The following is an 8,782-nucleotide window of genomic DNA, read 5'->3' as shown; positions in this document are numbered from 1 at the left end:
TGGAGTTCATGGAGGATAGAAGATAAAAAGAATTTACTTCTGTCTAGGTGGAGATGGGGCATTGAAGACAGGCAAGGATCAAAGGAGGCACAGAGCCCCAAATAGACAAAAAATGACAAGAAAGAAACAGACAACTAAGAGTAGTTTGGAAAAATATGTCCACTCCTAAAAGGACACTGTCAAGAGGCCTCAAATAAGAATGACAATGATAGGAAGACAGATAAGGAACTTAGTTGTGAGGCAGAATGAGAAGTCCATTAAAGACAAAAGAATCTAAGATGTGTCCCTCTCGGGAACTTAAGTTCATCTTGGCTAAGGTGCACCCGTGATCCTGGGCCAGGTCAGCCTCCCAAAAGGGAGGTGAGTCACTGTCATGCCTTATGATGCAACCAGGGAACCACAGGTGGAGGCCCAATAAGACTCTGTGGCTATTTCCGTGGAGCCACACAGATCAGGTCCCTGCAAGCGGGAACCAGCTTCACATATGCAAACAATCAGGCATCTGTTCACACAGACAATGAGAGATATATAAATATTAAATAGATGTGGCGACAGGATGGACATAGACAGGTAAATTTGTGTGGCCACAGTCAGGCGGACAGAAGTAACAGGTCAGGCAGATCAAAGTCCTAGGTCCTGCGAACGAAAGTTCTAGCCAAATTACCATTCGTATCCGAACAATGCGAATTTAGATGAACAGAAAACAGTCTCGACTCACCAGAAAGACCAGGACAGGACTTTGCTCTTCCAAGTTGATCAGACTTGCGTCCACTCCGTGCAGGTCACCCCTAGAACTGAGGGAGGAGCCCTGGAACACCTCAAGTGGCACACCTCTCCTTCCTAGGGTCATTGGGCAGGCCCGCAGGGAGGGAGGCTGTGAAGCTCAGGTAAGAAAGGCTGGACTGACATCTCGCTGGGGCCTCCATTACGTTGCGGCAGTGCATGTCAGAAAGAACTCAAGCCCAAAATCTTAAAGGGCAAAGTTTATTGCTGGCGGCCAGAGCAAGCCCAAAGCACTCTGACCCCAAAGTGAGCAGGGGAACAGGGTTTTATACAAAAACACAGAGTGGTTAAAACAAACAGACTTGTCTTGTTACCTGGGGTGGAAAATTCCAGCAGACCCTTATCCTGTAAGTGTGAGTAAACACACCAATAAACCCTTACCTTGTTTGTATGGATGGGCTAAGTTTTAATCTTGTTTGTTCAGGTGTCCTTGGGTCATTCTGACCTTTGCGGTTTCTCTGTAAAAAGATTATTTATTATTTTTCCATAGGGTAAGTTGGGTGGGGGTGGGGGGAAATAGGATGAGATGGGACTGAAAGGATTTAGCGGATTCCTCGTTTAAATGGGGGTTGTTAGTCATGCTGTAACATATGGAACTAGGAGAGGTAAGCGAGTCATAAGGTTTCAGGAGTGTCTGCAAGTAGAAGGATGGACTGTCCTAGAATATGAATAACTAAAGCAGAAGAACAAGATAGCTGGAGGAGGGGGTTATCTTCTACTTTTAGATAGCAGGAGCATAGGGAAGGGATAGCAGGAGCATGGCATGTAACCTTGCCATGGACATTTTGGAGCATTAAGTTTGTGTTCCTACAAGAGTCAAAATATGACTTTGAATTTAGAGACCACCTGAATTTACAGATTATCTCAAGAAAAGATTTGATACATTAGACATTAATGACTGAGGACCAAAAGAGATAAGAAAGAAGGAAAAGACCAAAGCAAATGTCAGAAAAGACTCTGAAACTTGTTCTACAGTGTAGAGATGCTAAGCTAAAGTGAATGGAAGAAATGAAGAAATTAAAAAAACTGAAGAAAGAATTTCAAAGGGCAGCTTAAGAAGACAAAGTCAAGCTCTCAGAACCTTTCTGCTGCCGCGTTCGGACCTCGCTACTCCAGACTCCGGGGCACGTTCCATCCTTGTAGCCTGTGATCCACAAAGACAAAAATTATATATCGTTTTCTTGCCCTGCACACACTGGAGGCGAGCAAAAAAAAAAAAAAAAAAAACAACCCAGAACATATTTCCACCATGAGGGAAATCATGAAATCGTGCACATCCAGGCTGGTCAGTGTGGCAACTAGATCGGTGCCAAGTTTTGGGAAGTTATCAGTGATGAACATGGCATCGACCCCACTAGCACCTACCACGGAGACAGTGACCTGCAGCTTGACCGCATTACCGTGTACTACAATGAAGCCACAGGTGGCAAATATGTTCCTCGGGCTATCTTGGTGGATCTAGAACCTGGGACCATGGACTCTGTTCACTCAGGTGCTTTTGGCCAGATCTTCAGACCAGACAACTTTGTTTTTGGTCAGGCAACAACTGAGCCAAGGGTCACTATACAGAGGGGGCTGAGACGCTTAACTCCGTCTTGGATGTTGTTCGGAAGGAAGCGGATAGCTGTGATTGCCTTCAGGGCTTCCAGCCTACCCACTCACTTGTTGGGGGCACCGGCTCTGGAATGGGCACCTTGCTCATCAGCAAGATCCTCGAATAGTATCCTGACTGCATCATGAACACTTTCAGTGTGGTGCCCTCACCCAAAGTATCTAACACTGTGGTTGAGCCCTACAATGCCACCCTCTCTGTCCACCAGTTGGTAGAGAACACTGACGAGACCTATTGCATCGATAATGAGGCCCTCTATGATATCTACTTCCGCACCCTCAAGCTGACCACACCAACCTATGGAGACCTGAACCATCTTGTCTCAGCCATTATGAGCGGTGTTATCACCTGCCTCCGCTGCCCTGGTCAGCTCAATGCCGACCTCCGCAAACTAGCAGTCAACATGCTGCTCTTCCCATGTCTCCACTTCTTCATGCCTGGCTTTGTCCTCCTAACCAGCCATGGGAGCCAGCAGTATTGGGCCCTCACTGTGCCTGAGCTCACCCAACAGGTCTTCGATGCCAAGAACGTGATGGCTGCCTGTGAACCCCACCCTGGCCGGTACCTCACTGTGGCTGCCGTATTCCAGGGGCGGATGTCCATGAAGGAGGTAGATGAGCAGATGTTCAACCTACAGAATAAGAATAGCAGCTACTTTGTGGAATAGATCCCCAACAACGTCAAGACGGCTGTCTGTGACATCCCACCCCGTTGCCTCAAGATGGCAGTCACTTTCATTGGCAACAGCATTGCCATCCAGGAGCTCTTCAAGCGCATCTCAGAGCAGTTCACCGCCATGTTCTGTCGGAAGGCCATCCTGCACTGGTACACAGGCGGGGGTATGGACAAGATGGAGTTCACCAAGGCTGAGAGCAACATGAACGACCTCATCTTTGAGTACCAGCAATACCAGGATGCCACCGCAGAAGAGGAGGAGGATTTCGGTAAGGAGGCCGAAAAAGAGGCCTAAGACAGAGGCCATCACTTCAGGCTTCTCAGCTCCCTCCGCCTTCTTCCTCAGTTGCCCCTTTCCTCTCCCTCAGAATTTGCATTTTCTGCCTCTGTCTTTTTTCCCCCTTCCCTTGAGAAGGTTCTATAATACTGCCTGACACATAGTCGGTGCTCAATAAATATTTTTTGTTTGTTGAAAAAACAAAAAAGACAAAGTCAAGTATTATAATGAAATGTGAAAGGACATAGAGTTAGAAAACCAAAAGGGAAGAATATGCTGAGCATTTCTCAAGCTAAAATAACTAGTGTAAATGCAAGTTTTGACTGGAAATATTGAAGAATTCTATTGACAAAATCTTGAATGATGCAGAAAGCATCAAAGTAAGATGGAAGGAATTTACAGAGTCATTCCACCAAAAAGAAATCATCAGTATTCAGCCATTTTAAGATGTAGCATATGATCAAGGACCACGGTACTGACAGAAAAAGTTCAAGGTGCACTGAAGGCAGTTTGAGCCCACCACTTGCTCCATGAGAGAAAGATCAGGCTTTGTACTCCTGCAAATATTCACAGTCTGGGAAACGCTATATAGGATCACTATGAGTCAAAACTGACTTGATGGCACTTAACAACAACAATAATACATCTATAGGTAGGCTGACTGTCTGCTGATAGAGGTTTTGCTTAGCTGTTTGGATTTTTTACAAAATATGTGTTTAGCTGAATTTTTTTTTTTTTTTTTGCACTACATTTGGGATCATGGATGTCACTGTGATTTCGAGTAAGTTGCCACTATATATGGTACTATCATCACTGAAGATGGCAGGATTTCTATAGGAAATTTCCATTAATAACAGAAGCTCAATTCAAGCTTTTTCTTCTTCTATGTCTCTTAAAGTTTTTTTTTTTTTAATCTAAATGTGTCATGTGGTCAGATCCAAGCTCTGGGTATGTCAAGGTACACATTATTTCTCAGATATATAAGGAAACAGGCATGGACACAGAGAAGGACAAAGAATTGAAGCTAAAAAATAAATATATAAAATCTTACTTTTGTGACACAGTTACTATCATGTAAAAGATTCTCTCCCACTCATGATCCAGAATTTTATGTATCACAAAAATGATCTAGATCTATATTTTCTTAATACAAGTAACTATAAGCTAAAAGAAAGTTAACACTCTCAAACACATGCATCTAGTACACAATGATTTAACAGAGATATAATAATTGTACTGAATTGTCTCATTAAAAAAGTAGAAGATTAGAAATTATGACAATTGCTCTTCCAAAACAACTCTGAAAACTTTCTAAGAAATGTTTCCAGTTAGTTAAACCTCTCCTTGGGGTCCTTGTGTGTCACTGTAGAGTAAGCATGGGATTGTTAACTGCAAGGTAGGTGGTTCAAATCCACAAGATGATTCTTGGAAACCAATGAATCTGAATCAACTTTACAGCACCCCTCGAGATGTGTCTACCATACTTTTTTCTCTACTGCTGGACTTCTCTAACAAAGAAACCCCTTCTTTTCTCTCATTCTTTGAAAATATACTATGCTTTTAGATATAAAATGTTCTCAACCTTTTTATTCCTTTACAAAGTTGTGAGCCCACAGGTCTTTTGGCAGGTTAAGCAGGCTTGGTCTCCTTTAGTCAAAGCTGAATTGTTTTTTGGTTTGTTTAATTGCTTACAAAATAGTTGTTTGTATACTTTATTGTTACTCTGTGCATTTAATCCTAGCTAATATCATATTCTGAGGCCTGGGGTGACATTTTGAAACAAGTACTGGATTGGTAACTGCAAGTTCAGCAGTACAAACTAACCAGTTGTTCTTAGAAACTCTAAACAGGGTTGATATGAGTTGGAACCAACTCCACAGGACAGAGCAACAATGTCATATTCTAAAAGACTTACCTAGTTTTCTTTCAAGAAATACTTGTCCGTTTAGACTCAATTGCATTTACTTTGGCTGCATTACCCATTTATACACTGCTATCAAAACAATTCAGACTCATAGCAATTTATAGAGCTGAACAGAACTTGCTCCTTATGGTTTTCAAGACTATAAATTTATAAAGGTATAAAGAGTATCATCATTAGCCCACAGAGCAAACCATGACTCCTTTAGGTACATTACATATTTTAAAGTCTGATTCTATTGTTTCTCTTTATTTATCTTTCAGATTGCATTGTCTAGACTATTTGTGCATTTGATGAGTTTTAATTTAGTGCCAACACCAGTCCATTTTACCTCATTAATGCCTAAGATATAGATGTTTATGCGTTCCATTTCATTTTTGAACACTTTCAATTCTCCCAGATTCATACTTTGTACATTCCATGTTCCGATTTTCAGTGGATGTTTACAGCTGTTTCTCTTCATTTTGAGTTATGGTTCATCAGCAAATGAAGGTCCCTTGGGCTTTTCTCCTACGGGCTTTACTCCATTCGCATCATCACAGTCAACTCTACTTTGAGGAGGCAGCTCTTCTCCAGTTGCATTTTGAGTGTCTTCCAACCTGAGGGGCTCGTTTTCTGGCACTATATCTGACAGTGTTTCTCTGCTATTTATAAGGTTTTCAGTGACTAAATATTCAGAAGTAGTTCATCACTCTTTCTTCCTAGTCTGTCTTCAACTGGACGATCAAGTGAAACCTGTCCACCAGGGTGACCTTGATGGTAATTAAAATACTGGTGACATAGCTTTCAGAATCACAGCAACTCACAGACCACCACAGTACAACAAACTGACAGATGAGTGGTGGATCTTGGATCTTGATGTCTGATGTATCTTGGCTGAAAGCAGAGAATATCAGAAAGATGTTTACCTGTGCTTTATTGACTACGCAAAGGTTTTTGATTGTGTGGATCATGACAAGCTATGGACAACATTGTGAAATATGAGTATTCTGGAACACTTAATTGTGCTCTTGAGGAATCTGTACCTGGACCAAGAGGCAGTTGTTCGAACAGAACATGAGAACACTGAATGGTTTAAAATTAAGAAAGGTGTGTGACAAGGTTGTATACTTTCTCCATACTTATTCAACCTGTATGTTGAGCAAATAATCTGAGAAGCTGGGTTATATGAAGAAAAATGTCGCTTCAGGATTGGAGGGAGACTCATTAACAACCTGTGATATGCAGATAATACAACATTGTTTGCTGAAAGTGAAGTGGACTTAAAAGACTTACTGCTGAAGACCAAAGACCAAAGAGCACAGCCTTCAGTATGGATTACATCTCAATGTAAATAAAATGAAGATCCTCACCAAAGATCCTCACTGGACCAATAAAACAATTCTTATCAATGGAGAAAAGATTGAAGTTGTCAAGGACTTCATTCTTCTTGGATCAACTATCAACACTCACAGAAGCAACAGTCAAGAGATCAAATGACAACAACAGGAGGCAGGGCTTGAAGGTGGCTAGGGTGGAGGTGCAGTGAATTTCAGCATCAACAATACCACAAAATACCAGGCAAAGCAGATCCAGGGCAGAGCTCTGAAACTCGGAACCACAAAGATAGGAAGATTTAAAAAGGTTTGAAGGCTTATAGCCAGTGGAACTTGTGGCATAAGTAAGATATCATGTATTTTTGAATCTGCCAGGAGCTGACAATTTGAGTGAAACCAAATGGCAGGGCCAAAAGGAGGAGCAGACACACCATGGAAAAATTCCACAGGAACCTCAGAGCAAAGGTGGACAATACATGTTGTCGGGTTTGCTTTGCTCTTGTTTCCTTTTTTTGTATCTGTTAATTGTCCCACCCCCTGTTGGCACACCTCCATTCTGGTGACTAAAGGGGGTCCCTGAGAGACTGGACACACCTCATCCTCACCACTGGTGGTTTCTTCTGCCATGCTTGTGCACAGATACTCTCAGCCCAAGAGCTGGCCCTGAATTTGTTTGTTTGTTTGGTTGTTTGTTTTTTAATTAAATACAGGAAAGGACAGGACAGGGGTTTAGGGAGGAAAAGAGAGTTTAAAAACAAAACAGGCCGAAAATTAAATTAAATCCTGAGGTACAGCGTAACAACCAACAGTGGCATCTTGAAATCTCTCAGGCAGCTTTGAAGGCAAGAACCTGAACAGAGGACATTAAAGTCATACTCATATAGGCTACAGATTTTTTTTCTCCTTTTCTCCCTCTTCTCCCTTTTCTGCGATTACAGACTACATTATTCAGTCTAATTTTGTTGTTTTGTTGTTGTTGTTGCTTTTTTCTTTATTCTTGTTTTGTTGTTGTTATTGTTGTTGTTTGTATTTTGCTGGTGTTGTTTTGCTGTTTTATGTTCCTCATTCTACCTTTGGGGAACTCTTTCTTTCCGTGTATTATCTAAGAAGAGACAGCAACTGCTGCCATATATTCAAGCTGCAAACACACTCTTTAAAACACAAAAACCTATGCAAGAACCAATACTGACTTCCATATACCTTGGAGGCAGACAACACCTGTGAAAGTTACTCTGAGTTAAGCAATAAGAACAGTGAAAAGGGAAGACCACATTCTGATCACATCTACCTGGAAGCAATCTGAAAGAATAAAACATACTAAGACACATACTCAATTAAGCATTAAGGCCACAAATAAACACTTAGCATGTTCAAGAAGCAAAAGCAGATGACCATATCAGCACATGTCCTGAAACAAGATAAAATGTATGAGACAAATGAACTAGAGGTAGACCTGGACTCCATTCTGGAAGAAAGGCAGACCTTGAAAATGCCTAAGAAGGGATTCAGAAAAATGATTATAAAATGTTTCAAATCACTTGACAATGGAGTTGAGAAAAATAAGGAAGAAGTCAGGAAAGTGCTTCAGGAACAATCAAATAAGATTGATACAGCATTGAAAATAATTCAAAATCTACAGAAAGAGGTCCAAATGATCAATAATAGAATATCAGAAATAGACAATACTCTGAAAGGTCAAAGGAGTAGAATAGAAGAGATGGAAGGCAGAACCAGTGAGCTGGAAGACAAATCTCTCAAAACCATTAAGATAGAATAACAAACAGAAAAAAGGATTAAAAAAATCTGAAGAAGGTCTAAGATTCATGTTGGACAACATGAAGTGGAATAACTTAAGAATTATCAGCATTCCAGAACAAGAAGAATCACACAAGTCCATAGAGGAAATAGTTGAAGAACTGCTGGAAGAACATTTCTCTAACATCCTGAAAAGTGAAATGATAAACATTCAAGAAGCCCAACAAACCCAAGGAAGGATAGACCACAAAAGAAAATCACCAAAACATATCATAATCAAGCTCTCCAAAATCAAAGATAAGGAGACACTTCGGAAAGCAGCTTGGAAAAATGTAAGTGTTACATACAAAGGCAAGCAAGTAAGATTAAGTTAGGATCTCTCAGCAGAAGCCATGCAAGCAAGAAGGCAATGGTCAGACATACATAAAACTCTGAAAGAAAAA

The 8,782-nt window shown here is 41.1% G+C and overlaps 1 pseudogene; it reads left to right on the top strand.

The window, feature by feature from the left end:
• Positions 1–2,345: 2,345 nt before the first annotated feature.
• LOC102814801 lies at positions 2,346–3,365 on the top strand (annotated as a pseudogene).
• The last annotated feature ends 5,417 nt before the right edge of the window (positions 3,366–8,782 follow it).

Source organism: Chrysochloris asiatica, unplaced genomic scaffold (genome assembly GCF_000296735.1).
Source record: "Chrysochloris asiatica unplaced genomic scaffold, ChrAsi1.0 scaffold00370, whole genome shotgun sequence".
Taxonomy (NCBI): domain Eukaryota; kingdom Metazoa; phylum Chordata; class Mammalia; order Afrosoricida; family Chrysochloridae; genus Chrysochloris; species Chrysochloris asiatica.
This window is presented reverse-complemented; position numbering and strand designations above follow the sequence as displayed.